The 16,403-nt window shown below is 37.9% G+C and overlaps 1 protein-coding gene across 10 annotated transcripts in view; it reads right to left on the reverse strand.

Annotated features, from left to right (window-relative positions):
* ULK4 (unc-51 like kinase 4) overlaps positions 1 to 16,403 on the reverse strand; it is a 706,344-nt gene that overhangs the window by 480,467 nt on the left and 209,474 nt on the right. The window lies entirely within an intron of this gene.

Here is a 16,403-nt window from a genome sequence, read left to right on the forward strand (position 1 = left end):
CCTGGGTTCAAGTGATTCTCCTGGATCACCTTGTAGCTGTGATTACAAGTGTGTGCCACCATGCCAGGCTAATTTTTGTATTTTTGTTTTATTTGTTTCATTTAATTTTGGTATTTTTAATAGAAATGGGGTTTCACCATGTTGGCCAGGCTGATCTCGAACTCCTGACCTAAAATGATCTGCCCACTTCTGCCTCTCAAAGTTCTGGGATTACAGGCATGAGCCACTGCACCCAGCCAACTATCTTTAACAGTATTATTTCTCCCCAGGACATACCCATTTCCCAAACTACTGTCACTCCAACCCCTGCATTTCTCTCCATTTATCTCTCTGATTCATTCCCTCTAATCTGACCACAATTTTCTTGCTCGCATCACCACAGGAATCCTATGCTCATTGCACATACATCTACCTTTAGGTAACTCTGATCAGCCTTCTATTAAGACCTCCTGCTATACCTCCGTGATTCTGAGGCCAAACTCAGCAAATCCTATACCTAATATCTATACCAGTACAATGTCTACAGCAAAATGAGTTCAATGAGTACAAGGAAGATGACATCAGTTTATTCATTCAATAAACATTTACCATGTCTACTATGTGCTAAGTATTTTTCTAGTTGATGTAGATACAACCCATGGAGTGTATATTCAAGTGCAGTGAAACAGACAGCAAATAAGCAACCAGAAAATAGCTTAGGTGGTGACACATACTATGGAGAAAATTAAAGAAGAGTAAGAAAACTAGTCACTTGCCAGAGAAAACCTCTCGACAGGATGTCATTGAAGCGGAGACCACAAGCGGTAAAGCAAGCAAGCAATGCGAACAAAACATTCCAAATAATTGTTAAGCCACATGCAACATCCCAAAGGCAAACACATGCTTGCTGTGCACTTCTGTAGCTATAGCACAGTGTAAGAAAAGATCAGAAAGGTACCCAGGCTCCAAACCATGTAAGGGATTGTATGCCAATGTAAGAAGCTTGCATTTTACTCTCAAGGAGAAAGAGTGGCATGATCTGATATGTGGCTAAAAAAAATAGCATTCTGGGTACTGTGAGTAAGATAGACTGTGGAAATGTAAGAAGGAAGACCAGTTGAGAAGCAACTGTAACTGTTCAAATGAGAAGTCATGGTGGCTTTGGTTAGTGTGGTAGTGAAGAAATGGTGTGAACTGATGAGATTATGGATATCTTTTCATAGTACAAATAATTAGATTTGCTGTTGATTGGATATGAGATGTAAAAAAGAGAAGTCAAGAATAATGCTATGCAACTAAGCAATTGGAATAACAGAGCCACCATTTACTAATATAGGTAAAGACTGCTAGAATAGCAAGTCTGGAGCAGAAAAATCATTATCAGACATTAAAGTTTCAGTAGCACATGGAGAGTTGGTATACGAGTGTGAGTTCATAGAAAAGGTTTGGGTTGATGACATTAATCTGAGAGCAGGCCATGGATGGATGGTATTTAAGGCAATTGTCTTGGTCAATCTGTGTTGCTATAAAGCAATGCATAGGGTTGGGTAATTTATAAAGAAAACAATGTGCATTTGGCTCATGATTCTGATGTCTGTAAAAGTTCGAGATTCGGCAGGTGCATCTAGCGGGATCCCAGGTTGCTTCCACTCATGGTGGAAGGCAAAGGGGTGCCAGGGTGTGCAGCGATCACATGGAAAGAGAGGAAGCAAGAGAGGGGGCAGGTACAAGGCTCTTTTTAACAACCAGCTCTGGTGAGAACTAACAGAGCAAGGATAGCCCCAAGCCATTTATAAGGGATCCATCCTCCTGACCCAGACACCTGCTATAAGCACCACCTCCAACACTGCAGATCAAATTTGGAGGTCTGAGGGACAAATATCAAAACTCTAGAAGCCATCAGATTAAAGGAGATCACCTGGGGAGTGAATGTCCAAGGACTGAGTCATGGAACTACTACAAAGGCTGAGATGATGAGAGAGGAAACTAAGGAAGAGTGACTAGTGAAGGGTGGAGAAAACCCAAAAAAACTGCCCTGGGTGTCAAGTAAGAAAGCACTTCAAGAAGGAAGACAGTAGACTTCTAGTTTCTGGTAAATGTGAATTAGGTTATTCAGACAAACATTCCTATTATAAATAAAACAAAAATGAAAAAAAAAAATATATATATATATATATATCCACAGCATATATGTATACACATATATAATGTATATCCACTTGATATATAATCACAGCAAACTATATGGTTTATAAACCAACACACAATGCCTACAATGACTGTCTGATGTTAAATAAGAACTTGTAGTTTTACACTGATGTCACCATCTTGGCCTTCAGTCTCATGAGTATCAGGCCTGATACTCATGATCCCAACTCCCACAAAAAAAAGACCAAAACAGTGATTAAATAACTCCATTTTGACTAGAGTATCTGAAGGAGAACACTGAAGTACAGCAGGGGAGTGGCAGAGACACCGTGGAACATGAAGACTCAGGATGGCTGTATTGAGAAGGAATCCAAATACCCTGCTCTCTGCCACCCTGTCTCCCCAGTTGGGATCAACTCAGAATCATGAGGAAACTCCCCCTACAAGAAAAAGGTAAAGCAAGGAGCCCCCAGTAGCTCCTACTAATGTCATGAAAACCTGCAGTTTTTGTTGCTGAAGAATCTTGCACTCCTCATGGACCAATTGCAGTTCAGGAAGCTACCAGGAGTTCACATGGCTGCACTGTGTCAGAGAAGAAGCCAACATTGTGCCCTATTTTCCCCCTGACCCAAGCTGCTACTGCATAATGCCATCTTCACACTGGAGCCACTGCTAGAGTGTGTCCTTCCCCAGGACCCAACAGCCACTGTATCTCCCCACCCCAAAGGCTCCACCATACTCAACAGTCCTGCAGCCCCTTGGAGCAAACAGGCCTGCCAACCTGCTCCCAAAGGAACAATGCCTGATCTACCATTCATCAAGTTCCATTCCCTCTTGGCATGGCACGAGAGACAGCTTGTTACTTCCAACTCTGGAGGTGGGGAGCAGCTGAGCTGCCAGTCAACCAGCCCTGCACTGCCTTGGTGTAGTGCATGAGACAGCCTGCCACCCTGCCCTCAGGGAAGCAGCCCAAGCCACTGAGGTACTCACAGGCATTGTTAATACTGACTATAGCTGAAACAACTGCACAAAGAAAGACTACACTACTGCACCTACCCAACACCAACGCCAACAAACCCAACACAACCAACGTCATAAGACAGATTTTCAAAATTATATTAAGTATCTTTTCTGACTATAATGAAATAAAACTAAAAATTAATAACAGGAGAAACTCTGCAAGCTATACAAATACATGGAAATTAAACAATATACTTTTGGACAACAGAAGGGTCAAGGAAGAATTTTTTTTAATTTAAAAATTCTCTGATACAAATAAAAATAGAAACACAATGTACTAAAACCTGTGGGATACAACAAAAGCACTTCTAAGAGGGCAGTTTATAGCAATAAATGCTCACATCAAAAAATAAGAAAAATCTCAAACAACCTAACATTATACACCAAGGAACTAGAAAAACTACAACAAACTAAACCCAACATTAGTAGAAGGAAAGAAGTAACATAAGTCAGAGCAGAAATCAATGAAATGGAGACTTTTTAAAAGTACAAAAGGTCAGCAAAATAGAGTTGGTTCTTTGAAAATATAACAAACCTTTAGGTAGACTAAGAAAAAAAGAGAGAACATTCAAATAAATTCAGAGATAAAAAGCAGATATTACAATGGATGTCACAGACTAAAAAGAATCATAAGACTATTATGAACAACTATACACCAAAAAGTTGAAAAATCTATCAAAAATGGACAAATGCCTCGACACATACAGTCTATCAAAATTGAATCATGAAGAAATAAAAAGTCTGGCCAGGCGTGGTGGTTCACGCCTGTAATCCCAGCACTTCGGGAGGCCGAGGCGGGTGGATCACGAGGTCAGGAGATCGAGATCATCCTGGCTAACACGGTGAAACCCCGTCTCTACTAAAAATACAAAAAAATTAGACAGGCGTGGTGGCGGGTGCCTGTAGTCCCAGCTACTTGGGAGGCTGAGGCAAGAGAATGGCGTGAACCCGGGAGGCGGAGCTTGCAGCGAGCCAAGATAGTGCCAATGCACTCCAGCCTGGGCGACAGAGCGAGACTCCATCTCAAAAAAAAAAGAAGAAAAAGTCTGAAGAGACCAATAATGAGTAATAAGTAATAAGAATGAATCAATAATAAAGTCTGCCATCAAAGAAAAGCCTACAGCCTTATGGCTTCACTGCTGAATACTATCAAACATTTAAAGAACTAACACTAATCCTTTTCAAAGTACTCCAAAAATTGAGGACGAGTAGGTCTTCCAAATTCATTCTACAAGACCAGTATCACCATAATATGAAAACCAGAGAAGGAAACTACAGGCCAATATCCCTGATGAAAAATCATTCACCATAATCAGGTATATATAATTCATCCCAGGGATGCGAGGACGGTTCAACATATGCAAATCAATAAATGTGATCCATCACATTAACAAAATTGAGAACAAAAACCATATGATTTCAATGCATGCAGGGAAAAAACCTGATAAAAGTCAACATCCTTCAAAATAAAAACTCTCAACAAATTAGATATAGAAGGAAGGTTTGTACCTCAACACAATAATGGCCATATATGACAAACCCACAGCTAACATAATACATAAATAGGAAAAAAAATAAATGGAAAGCTTTTCCTCTAAATTTAGAACAAATCAAGGATACCCACTTTCACCACTTTTATTCAACATAGGCAAGAGAAAGAAAGGGCATCCAAACTGAAAAAAAAAAAATTTAAAAAGGGGGGAGTTCAATTGTCACTGCTTGCAAATGGTATAATCTTGAAGCCAGAGAAAATCCTAAAGACTCCACCAAAAAACTCTTACAAATAGTAAGTGAATTCAGTAAAGCATTTCTATATGTCAATAGCAAACTATCTGAAAAAAATCAAGAAAGCAATACCATTTATAAGAGCTATAAAACAATTTTTTGTTAATATGTTTAGTCAAGGAGGTGAAAGCCCTCTACAAGAAAAACTATGTAACAGTGATGAAAGAAATTAAAGAGGACACAAGTAAATGGAAAGATACTCCATGTTCATGGATTAGAAAAAGTGACATTGTTAAAACATCTATAGTACCTGAAGTGATCTACAGATTAAATGCAATCTTATCAAATTACCAATGACATTCCTCACAGAAACAGAAAAAAAATTCTAAAATTTGCATATAACTACTAAAGACCCCAAATAGCCAAATCAATTTTGAAAAAAAAAAAAAAGAACAAAAGCTGGTGGCATCAGACTACCAGACTTAAAAACGCACTACAAAGATTTAATAACCAAAACAGTATGGAACTAGCATAAAAACAGACACACAGACCAATGACACAGAACGGAGAACACAAAAGTAAATTCATACAATTACAGTCAGCTGATTTTCAACAAAGATACCAAGAACACACTTCGGGAGATGGCAGTCTCTTCAATAAACGAAGCTGGGAAAACAGGATATCCACATGCAGAAGAGTGTTCTAGACCCCCTCACTCTCACCATACACAAAAATGAAGTCAAAATGGACTTAAATTCAAGATCTGAAACTAGGAAACTGCTAGAAGAACACAGAGGGAAAGTGCTTCATTGGTCTGGTCCATGATTTTTTGGATAGGAACTCAAAAGTGCAGGCAACAAAAGTGAAAACAGACAAATGAGACTGCATCAAACTAAAAAGCTTCTGCACAACAAAGGAAACAAGAGCGAACAGACAGCCTACGGAATGGGAGAAAATATTCACAATCCATGCATCTGATAAGAGGTTAATATACAGAATATATAAAGAATTCAATTCAATAGCAAAAAAAAAAAAAATCTGCTAAGAAATGGTCAAATGAGTAAACATTTCTCAAAAGACATACAAATGACCAACAGGTATATTTTAAAATGCTCAACAACATCACCAATCATCAGGGAAATGCAAACTAAAACCGCAATGAGGTATCACCTCACCCCAGGTAGAGTGGCTATTAACAATAATAACAATGACAAATACTGGCATAGATGTGAAGAAAGGGGAATTTTTATACAATGTTAGAGGGAATGTAAATTAGTACGGCCATTATGAAAAACAGTATGGGGGTCCTCAAAAATTAAAAATAGAACTACCATATAATCAAGCAATCCTACTATTGGGTATTTATCCAAAGAAAAATAATTCAGTATATTAACGGCATACTTGCACTCCCATGTTTACTGCAGCACTGTTCACAATAAGCAAAGATATGGAATCAACCTAAGTGTCCATCAATGAATGGATAAAGAAAATATGGTAAGTATACACAATAATAATATTCAACCATAAAAAGAATGAAATCTTGTCATTTGCAACAACATGAATATAACTGGAGGACATTATGTTAAGTGAAATAAGCCAAGCACAGAAAGACAAATACTGCATGATCTCGCTCAGATGTGGAATCTCAAAAAGCTGATCTCATAGAAATAGAGAACAGAATATTGGTTACCACATTCTGGGGAGGCTAAGTGGGTGGGGAGGGGGAGGACAGGGAAAGCTTGTACAAAATTACAGTTTGATAGGGAAAATAAGTTCTCATGTTCTATTGCACAGTAGGGTGACTATTACAAAATTGTATATTTCAGTATCTCAAAATAACCAGAAGAGAGGATTTTTTAATGTTCTCACCATAAGAAAATAATAAACATTTGCAGTGACATGCTATATACCCTAATTTAATCATTACACAATGTATACATATATCTAAACATCACAGTGTACCCCATAAATATGTACAATTATTATGTGTCAAGTAAAAATAAAATAAAAAGAAGAACTCTTGGTTTAGATAAAATTTACAGTGACTGCATCACACACAAGCAGAAAAGGTGTCGTCTCTGAAACCATTTAAATGGAAGAGGAGATGATCTAGTCTGGAATACTGTGTCAGATGATGCAGGAGAAACTCAAGGAACTGATGTTCAACATGCTGTGGTGACACTTCAATAAAGCAGTTTAAAAAGAGGTGTTGAATACATTTATTTTACAAAATGCAAGAATGCAATCTTCCAAACCAGTACATTATCTTATATATACACTTATAAATAAATACATGTAACTACAATAATAAATTAAATATTTACAAAAAACAGGTCAACAGTCATCTATTTCATCAAATTCATTTAAACATTTATATAATTACCATGTTTTCCCCCTAAAAATATTTCTTTCTTAGATATTCCATTGAAAAATTAGGCTTTCATATAATCAAGATTGCCTTCAATTCAACTAAACACAAGATGTTTGCTTTTTTTTTTCTTTTTTTTTTTTTTTTTTTTTTTTGAGACAGAGTCTCACCCTGTCGCCCAGGCTGGAGTACAGTGGCACAATCTCGGCTCATTGTAACCTCCACCTCCCGGGTTCAAGCAATTCTCCTGCTTCAGTCTCCCAAGTAGCTGGGATTACAGACACCCGCCACCACGCCCAGCTAATTTTTTTGTATTTTTAGTAGAGACGAGGTTTCACCATGTTGGTCAGGCTGGTCTCGAACTCCTGACCTCAGGTGACCCACCTGCCTTGGCCTCCCAAAGTGCTTAGGATTACAGGCATAAGCCACTGTGCCCAGCTAGATGTTTTTATCAAATAGTTCCAGCTTTTGTGTGGAAAACGTATTATTGGGGTGGGGGGAGCTGAACGACTAGAAGCAGGAAGATCAGTTAGGAGACCAGTGTCACAGCAAAGAAGAGATGCTATTGCCTTGGGTGGGGCAGGCTAGATGGAGTAGATAAGCAGGGGACCATCTTTTTGGAGGAAGAGCCAATATGACTTGTTTATTAATTGAATGAATAAGAAAAAAATATGGATTACTCAGACGTCTGGGTTTGAGTAACTAGATAGAGTGTTACTGAATGTATTTGACTATTACTGAGTAACTGGATCAAGTGCTACTGAATGTTTTTGACTCTCAGTCTGGGAGATGGGATGGAGTTAGAAAGCATATTTGATTTGTATATGTTAAATTTAAAACTCCTCTTGTGTATGCAATTGAATATGTTAAGATAATATAAGCCTGGAGTGGAGAAAAGTTCATCTAAGTGCATATCAGCACATAGGTAGTGTTTGAAGCCACGGGATTAGATGAAATCACCTAAGGACAGGGATGAAAGAGAAAAAAAAGAAGGCTCAGTACATGAAACAGAAAAGCAGAAACCAACAAAGAAGAGACTGAGGTGGGAAGAAAGCAAGGAGTGTACATTAAGCCCCTATTATGAGCCCTAAAACTACATAGATAAACTCCAGTTTAAATTCCCAAGTTGCATTGAAGCATTTTACTTCCCTTTTTCACAAAGTCCCACTGGAAAGTCACATTAGCCCTAAAAACAGGAAATTGTACCATTCACAGTCCTTCAAAAACTTCTTAACGGTGATGGTACAGATTAAATGGATTGAGAGAGGGCCCAGGAACATGTAAATGAAAACGCTGACCGGAGAGGAGGCAGAACCTCAGCAGCACCTCAAGCCTTAAATGGCAAGGGAACAAGACAAGTTTTGGCTTTAGGGCTGATGGGACGACATGAGGTTTCTCAACCCTGTGAACAAAAGAATTGGGTGCCAGAAAACCTGGCACAAAGGTCGAACTAACTACAAAGAGAGGGATCGCAGGGAGACTGAAGGAAGGAAATTGTTTAAAGGAAAGAAATGATTTGATGAAAGTGGCGTTTGGGGAATATTAATCTGATAGCGGATAAGCTAATGAATGCGAAAAGGAAGACAAGCAGGTAATTAGGAGTTACAAGTGCACAGGTGAAAAGAAGAAACAGAAACACAAGAGAAAAGAACTGATTGCCTGGAAATGGTATGAGAAGACAAGATTCCAGTAGTATATTGTGGATAGAATGGTCCATTTATATTGTGTAAAGTCAGTTATATAGGTTTTAAAAATAAAGAATTTGCACTCCTTGCTTTAACTTAATTCAGGCTTCTCCTTAAAGATGCCATTATCCCAATGCCCCTGAGTCACCCTTATTCCCTTCGAGTTCTACCGAGCTCTATGTGCTCATCAGTGAATTACTCCACTGCCTGTGTCTACTTCAGATATTCTCATGTGCAGTATACTACTGGAATAACATGTGAATCGTAGATATCCATCCATTTGAATTCATTCTGGACAATATCACAACTGGTTCCTTGCTGAGGCCATATGCTATTTACAGAGACTCAAAACACTACAGTTTTCTCCTTGCTTCACTCCACTCTAAGTCCATTTTTATCTGTTTAGTGCACATCCTTTAATTTATAACCGTTGTTCTCCCCCATGCAGAAACAATTTGTACTATAAACATGGAATGAATTTTTCCTCTCTTCCATCTCCCTGCCAGAATCCTCAGCAAACTCATCATCCAATTCAATGCCTCTGTTTGTAATTAAAGCTATTGTCTCTCAGCTTATGATGGCCAGAAGATAAATAAGTTTGGGCCCAAATTCAAATTACAGTGACCCCAGCACATCTATAGACCTACTCTGTAATTATTCTTCACTTCCTAAATATATAACTGGAATAGACAACTTAGCAACTAGCAGAACCCATACATTGGCTATCTGATCTGTGGAGGTAGGCTAGTATGGTAAGAAGAGACAAATGAAAGTCTGGAACATCCCCTCTCTAATAAGCCATATCAACATAAAACCAAATCATAAAAATTAGTATCAAGAGCAAAAAAAATATGTAGGGGTGATAATATCTATCATACCCATTTAAACTATTTGTTCAACAGAACAGATTATACTAGAAAAAAATTAAACATAAATAGTCTATTTAGCCTATGCAACATCTTGGAATATGACTGTAGTGGATCTTGAAGAATGACAGCAGATCATCCAAAATGCAAACATGTGACTCCAACTGCAGATGCAATTTAAGATGTAATATTTCTACTGGAGCAAATCATCATAGCCCCGGCATCTTGGGTGCTATTGACTTGGCAAAGGGTTTTTTTCTCCGTGTCAATTTGGAAGAACCACCAGAATGTGTTTGCTGTTGCTCATCAGGGCAAACAGTTCATGTTCACTGCCTTGCCTCAAAGCCACGCTAGCTCTGCTACCCTTAGCCTTAAAACACTCTGCAAAGATCTGGGACATCTTGACATCTCACCAAATGTCCCATTTGTACACTATTTTGATGACATTAAGCTGGTTGGACCTGAGGAAATATCAGCAGCGAGTACTTTTTACTTGGCTTAGTAAGATACATGAGAGAGCAATAAACTCCACAAAAATTCAGGGGGCTACCACTTCAGTGAGGTTTCCGCAGCTCAGTGGTCTACAGCAGGCTGGGACATCCCTCCAGGTCAAAAACAAGTTACTGCACCTTCTATTGAATGTAACTAAAAAAAGAGGCGCAATGCTTGGTTTTTTGTGAATTAAAAGGTAATACATACCACCGTTGAATGTGTGCCTCTCATTTTCTGAAGAATTCACAAACTTACTAGTTTTTGAATGGAGTTGAAGTAAGTAAAGCTCTGCAGCAATTCTACAAGCTGCTCGGCCACTCAGGTCTTAGGACCTAGCATATCTAGTACCACTTGAGCCCCTACAACAAATGGAGCCCCAGGGAAGCATCAATAAGTGAATCACAACACACATCTGTGCAGCTTAAGAGAAAAGTCACTTTCTCACATGTGGATTACTATTCTCCTTTTGAGAGAAAGCTCCTGAGAGAGAATGAACATTACGATTGAAACCAAATGATCACGTGATCTGAGTTACTTATCATTAACCTGGCTCACCAAGCCACTAGGTTAAGTATGCAAAGCAGTAAACCATCATCAAATGAGTCAATCAATATAATAGACTGAGCTTCTACATGTCAAAAAACACAGTAGTAAATTGCATGAACAGTGGCTTAGATTCCTTCAACACATACTCCTCTGTGTTGCCTTCTCTTACTTAATCCTAATTAAGAATTGTTTATGACCAGCTAACTGGCAAAGAAAAGCACTGAATCTGGTTAGTGAATGGTTCAGTACAATATGCTGACACCAAATGAAAGTGGACTGCTGCATGACAAGCCTAATCAGAAGTGTCCCTGGAAAGAACATCCTCCCAGTGAGCAGAGCTTCAAAGAATACATTGTGTTACACCCTATGTTTAAACTGAGATGCAACTCAGATATATGCTGATTCATGGCCACTGGGGCTAACAGCTTAGTAGGATGGTCAGGAACTCAGAAAACTGAGGAATTTGAAAACTGGTGACAAGTTGTTCTGAGAAAGAAGTATATGGGTAGACTTCTCAGAATTAGCACATACATGTTCACTATTAGGCATCTACTTCAGAGGAGGCTTTCAATAATCAAGTGGACGAGATGACATGTTCTCCAAATGGCAACAAACACTCCTTCCCCAGCCACTCAGGGCTTGCTTAATGGGCCTGTGTACAAGGGAGCAAAGTGGCAAAGATGAAGGCTCTGCAAGGGCTCAGCAAAAGTAATGTTCCTCGTAACATATTAATCTGCATTTCACTGATTACTAATGATGCTGAATATCTATTCATCTCATTATGAATCTCTTTATAATACACAGATTAACTGTTATATATGATGCAAAATTTTACAGCTTTTGTTAGCATACAAATTTTATTTATGATTTCTGGAGGATATAAAAGTTTCTAATTTATATGTAGCCAAACTATCAGTATTTCCTTTTATGGTTTATTTCATTGCTCTTCTACTCAGAAAAGCTTTCTTTGCCCATATTTAAACATATTCTCTTCCAGCTGTTTATGGTTTCTTTTTGGTATATAATTCTTCAATCCATCTGGAATTGGCTTTTGTACGGTGTAAGTAGAGAAAATAATTTTTCTCCACACAGTTAACCAATTATCCAGAGTACATATTTCTTTAAAAAATACTTCTTTTAAAATCAAAGCAGTTTTTTCTTTTTTTTAATTTCACTGATTGCCACATTATTAGCAATATTATGGGGAAGGAAAAAAAAAAAAACTCTAGGAAAACCTGATCCATCAGGAGCCACTGACATTTCAGGCTCACGGCAAACCTATACAATCAACTTACAAGACTATTCATCCTCTAAAAGGATTATCATGTTGAGAGATGCATAAGGCCCTATTTTATCGCCTGTCATAGTAATATGAGTATGAAGCTATTCGGAGAAATAGGTGGACATTTGTGAGCCATCATATCATTTTTATCTGATCTTGACAGCTCAATTTCACCACCTGTCTCATGCTAGATAGATCTCAGAGCTGACATCATAGAAAATGTGCTCAAATGTAAAATGTAATCCATAAAAGGCCAATGGTGATGATGGCATGCAGAAAAACATATTTGCATAATGGAGCAAAGGTCATCCTGGGCTACGAATATGAGGCTTCCATTCTCAGGCAGACGGGCAGCACTGTGATTTGTTAAGGGCTCCAGCTGCTAGTGCAGTTTCAAGGGACAAGTAAGGAAGGGAGAACAATTTTCTGTATAAACTCATCACAGAGAATTTTAACATCTCTCTAGCCTGAAGGCTGGCTCTCTTTTGCATACCTTTATATTCAACCTTGCATTTTATATGCACATGAATACAATACCTGGGCTGCAAAGCACAAAGGAACAGCTACTATTTTCCGTAGTCTGCACCAGCTGCCTATTCATTTCTGACAATAATTTATATTACTACATTTAATCTAAAAGTCTAAAAAGATGTGAATTTTCACTTCCTCAAGGATCCCCTTAATCCCTTCTTAACTAACTAGTACCCATTGCTAACATTTCCTTTAGTTTTTCTTCATTTTATATATACATATATATGTTTAATTATAGGAGTGAAATATGCTTATTATAACAGCCTAAAAATACAAATGAGTAAAGATAAATAATCTCCCCATCACATCCTCCTCAGATAACCAATTTGGTATTGTTCTTTCATATCCATTTTTTTAAATTATTATTTTTTTGAGATAGAGTCTCACTCTGTTTCCCAGGCTGGAGTGCAGTGGCGCAACCTTGGCTCACTGTGAGCTCCGCCTCCCGGGTTCACGCCATTCTCCTGCCTCAGCCTCTCGAGTAGCTGGGACTACAGGCGTCCGCCACCACGCCCGGCTAATTTTTTGTATTTTTAGTACAGACAGCGTTTCACCATGTTAGCCAGGATGGTCTCAATCTCCTGACCTCGTGATCCGCCCGCCTCGGCCTCCCAAAGTGCTGGGATTACAGGTGTGAGCCACCGTGCCCAGTCCCATATCCATTTTTTAATGAAACTGTATACAAATACATGCAAATAGAAGTTTTGCCATTTTGCTTTACAAACGTAACTTCATAATTAACATATAACTCTGCCCTTGCCTTTTTTCACTTATCTATATACAATGAACATCCTTCCAAGTTAATCAAATGAATCATTTATATCATAGCTATACCATTATTTACTGAAGCATTTCAATACCAATGGATATTAACTATATTTCGAGTTATTATACCACTTAGAAATAATGCTGCATTGAATAACCTCAAGCATATATCCTGAACAATTCACACTTTTATTTCTAGTGGCTAAATCAGATGCAAGCCTGTTAAAATCAAAGCAATGTATATTGTTAATAGTCATAGATGTTTCCAAATCACTTAAATCACTTTTTAAAAGGCTGCAGCAACTCACATTTCCTCACGCAGTATTTAAAAATCACTGTGAAAAGTAGCTCTGCTAACTACTATACCACCAACTCTAAAAGCGACTTTGGATTTCCAGTTCTGCCAAGATGGAGTAGGATCAAAACAAGTACAGGAAGACTCTGAAAGGTAGAAAGAAGGTGGACTGGCTACAGAATGAAGGACTTGAGGAATAACATAGCAGTAAGTCTCCTTCCCTTCTTTATTGCCTCTCATGTATCCCAACAGGGTGCTAGACAAGCCTGCAGCCCAGAACTGCCCCCTAAAAAAAGCTCTAAGAAAAGCCTGTTTTCCCTGGCCAAAGGACCAATGAAAAAAGATGGCCTAACAACAGAAATTCTTTCTGGCAATACCTGTCCTACTCTGGCGACACACCAACAGAAAATCACATACAACCTTTTCCTTCCCAGTCCTCCACAGTTTTAGTGGGACCCTGGGAATTTGATCTTCTACCTTAACCCACCCCCAGGGAAGGCCCACTTCAATTCCCCAACTGAGAAGTACAGGCAAAGCAGAATAGGGAGCTAATATTCCATCCCCCGCCAAGTGGAAGCGGTCAACAGTTACCCAATTCCCGTAAAGGGGTAGTGCCTAGAAGACTCAGTAGAGAGCTGATCGTCCATTCCCTGCCCAACAGAAGCAGGCCATTCTTTAATTTCCCTGCTGTGACAGTATTAAGGTGTCTGCTTGGGAAGCTATCTTCCATTCCCAACCAGCAGAAGCAGACAGTGATCTGATTCCCCTACAAAATTAGTGTCAGTGAGGTGCAGCAACCAGCAACAAAACCTACACTCAGCAACAATAAGACTTAATGACACAGAGCAAGTTGAGGATTCAAGACCTAGGCAAAATGTCCAGGATGTGATCTGAAATCACTCATAAAAATGAGTGGAAAATCGCATGAATCAAAAAAGACCATCAACACATACTATAGTAGTATGAATCAGATGCTAGAATGATCTAACAAAGATTTCAAAGCAGCTATCTTAAAAACTTTTCCAAAAGCATTGTAAATTCTCTTAAAACTAATGAAATTGTTTAAAATCTCAGATGAGGAAAAAGGTTATAAAAAAGAACCAATGTACAATATAGAACTGAAAAAAATACAATAACTGAAATGAAAACCTCACTGGATAAGCTCAATAGCAGAGTGTAGACAGAGAACAGAATCAGTGGACATGAGTACAAATAAATTAAACTTATGAAATCTGAAAAACAGAGAAAATAGACAAAAGAAAAAAATAGAGTCTCAGGGATCAGTAGGAGAATAACAAAATACCTTATATTCATATCATCAAAGTCCCAAAAAGGGGAAGAGAGAGAAAATGGAACTGAACAAGTATTCAAAGAAATCATGGCTGAAAAATATCCAAATCCAGCAGAAGACATAAATCTATATATTCAAGAAGGTGATCAGACTCCAAATAGGATTAAACCAAATAATCCACACCAAAGATATATCACAATTAAACTTCTAAATCCTAAAGGCAAAGAAAATATCTTCAAAATAGAGAAAAAACACATTACTTATAAAGGAATACTAACGGAAATAACAGATTTGAAACCATGATATGAAACCATGATATGAAACCATAGGGGACAGAAGAAAGTAGAAAAATTTTAAAGATTGAAAAGAAAAAAAAACTGTCAACTACAAGTTCTAAATACAGTAATCTTCAGGCATAAAGTGGGAATAAGATTTCTCAAAGAAAAAGTAACCATTTTTTTTCAACAGCAAACATACCCTTAAAAAAATGTCTAAAGAAAGTTCTCTAATCCTAAAGAAGTGATAATAGAAGGCTAAGAATATAAAAAAAGAAGAACATCAGAATGGGTAAATTAGAGGTAGATGTAACAGTCTAATTTACTTCTAATAAATTTCTTAAATATTTGATGATTAAAAGCAAAAAATATAACACCATCTGATAAACTGCTCAATGCATGCAGAGAGAACTTCCTTAAGACAATCTTTTTTTCTTTTTTTGAGAGGTAATCTTGCTTGTTGCCCAGGCTGGAGTGCAGTGGCACAATCTTGGCTCACTGCAACCTCCACCTCCCAGGTTCAAGCAACTCTCCTGCCTCAGTCTCCCAAGTAGCTGGGACTACAGGCGCCCACAACCATGCATAGCTAATCTTTGTATTTTTAGTAGAGAAGGGGTTTCACCATGTTGGCCAGGCACCGTGTCTGGCCAAGACAATTATATTTTAAAAGCAGGGATAGTAAAGGGAAAGTATGGAAAATAAAAGGAAACTAAGAGGCTATTATAAGTTATGTATGTATATTGCAACAACTAGAGCAACCACTAAGGAAACTATGCAAGGTGATATACTCAACAGTGCTATAAATAAATAAAAGAATCCCAAATGTTCAGATAACCCAAAGGAAGCTAAGTAAAGAGAAACAAAATAAAGAATAAAATGTCAGACTTAAACCTTGACATAACAGTAATCACCTTAAATGTAAATGTAAATGTAAATGTAAATGGTCCAAATATACCAACTAAAAGGCAGAAACGGCAGAGGTGATACAAAATTATGACCCAACAATGTGCTGTCTATAAGAAACTTGCCTTATATGCAATGATATAGATAAGTTTAAAGTAAAAAAAAAATGAAAGCAAGTATAAAATGCAAACATTAATTTAAAATAAAGGCAGGAGTGGCTGTATCAATAGCA

The sequence above is a fragment of the Macaca mulatta genome, chromosome 2 (assembly GCF_049350105.2).
Source record: "Macaca mulatta isolate MMU2019108-1 chromosome 2, T2T-MMU8v2.0, whole genome shotgun sequence".
NCBI lineage: Eukaryota > Metazoa > Chordata > Mammalia > Primates > Cercopithecidae > Macaca > Macaca mulatta.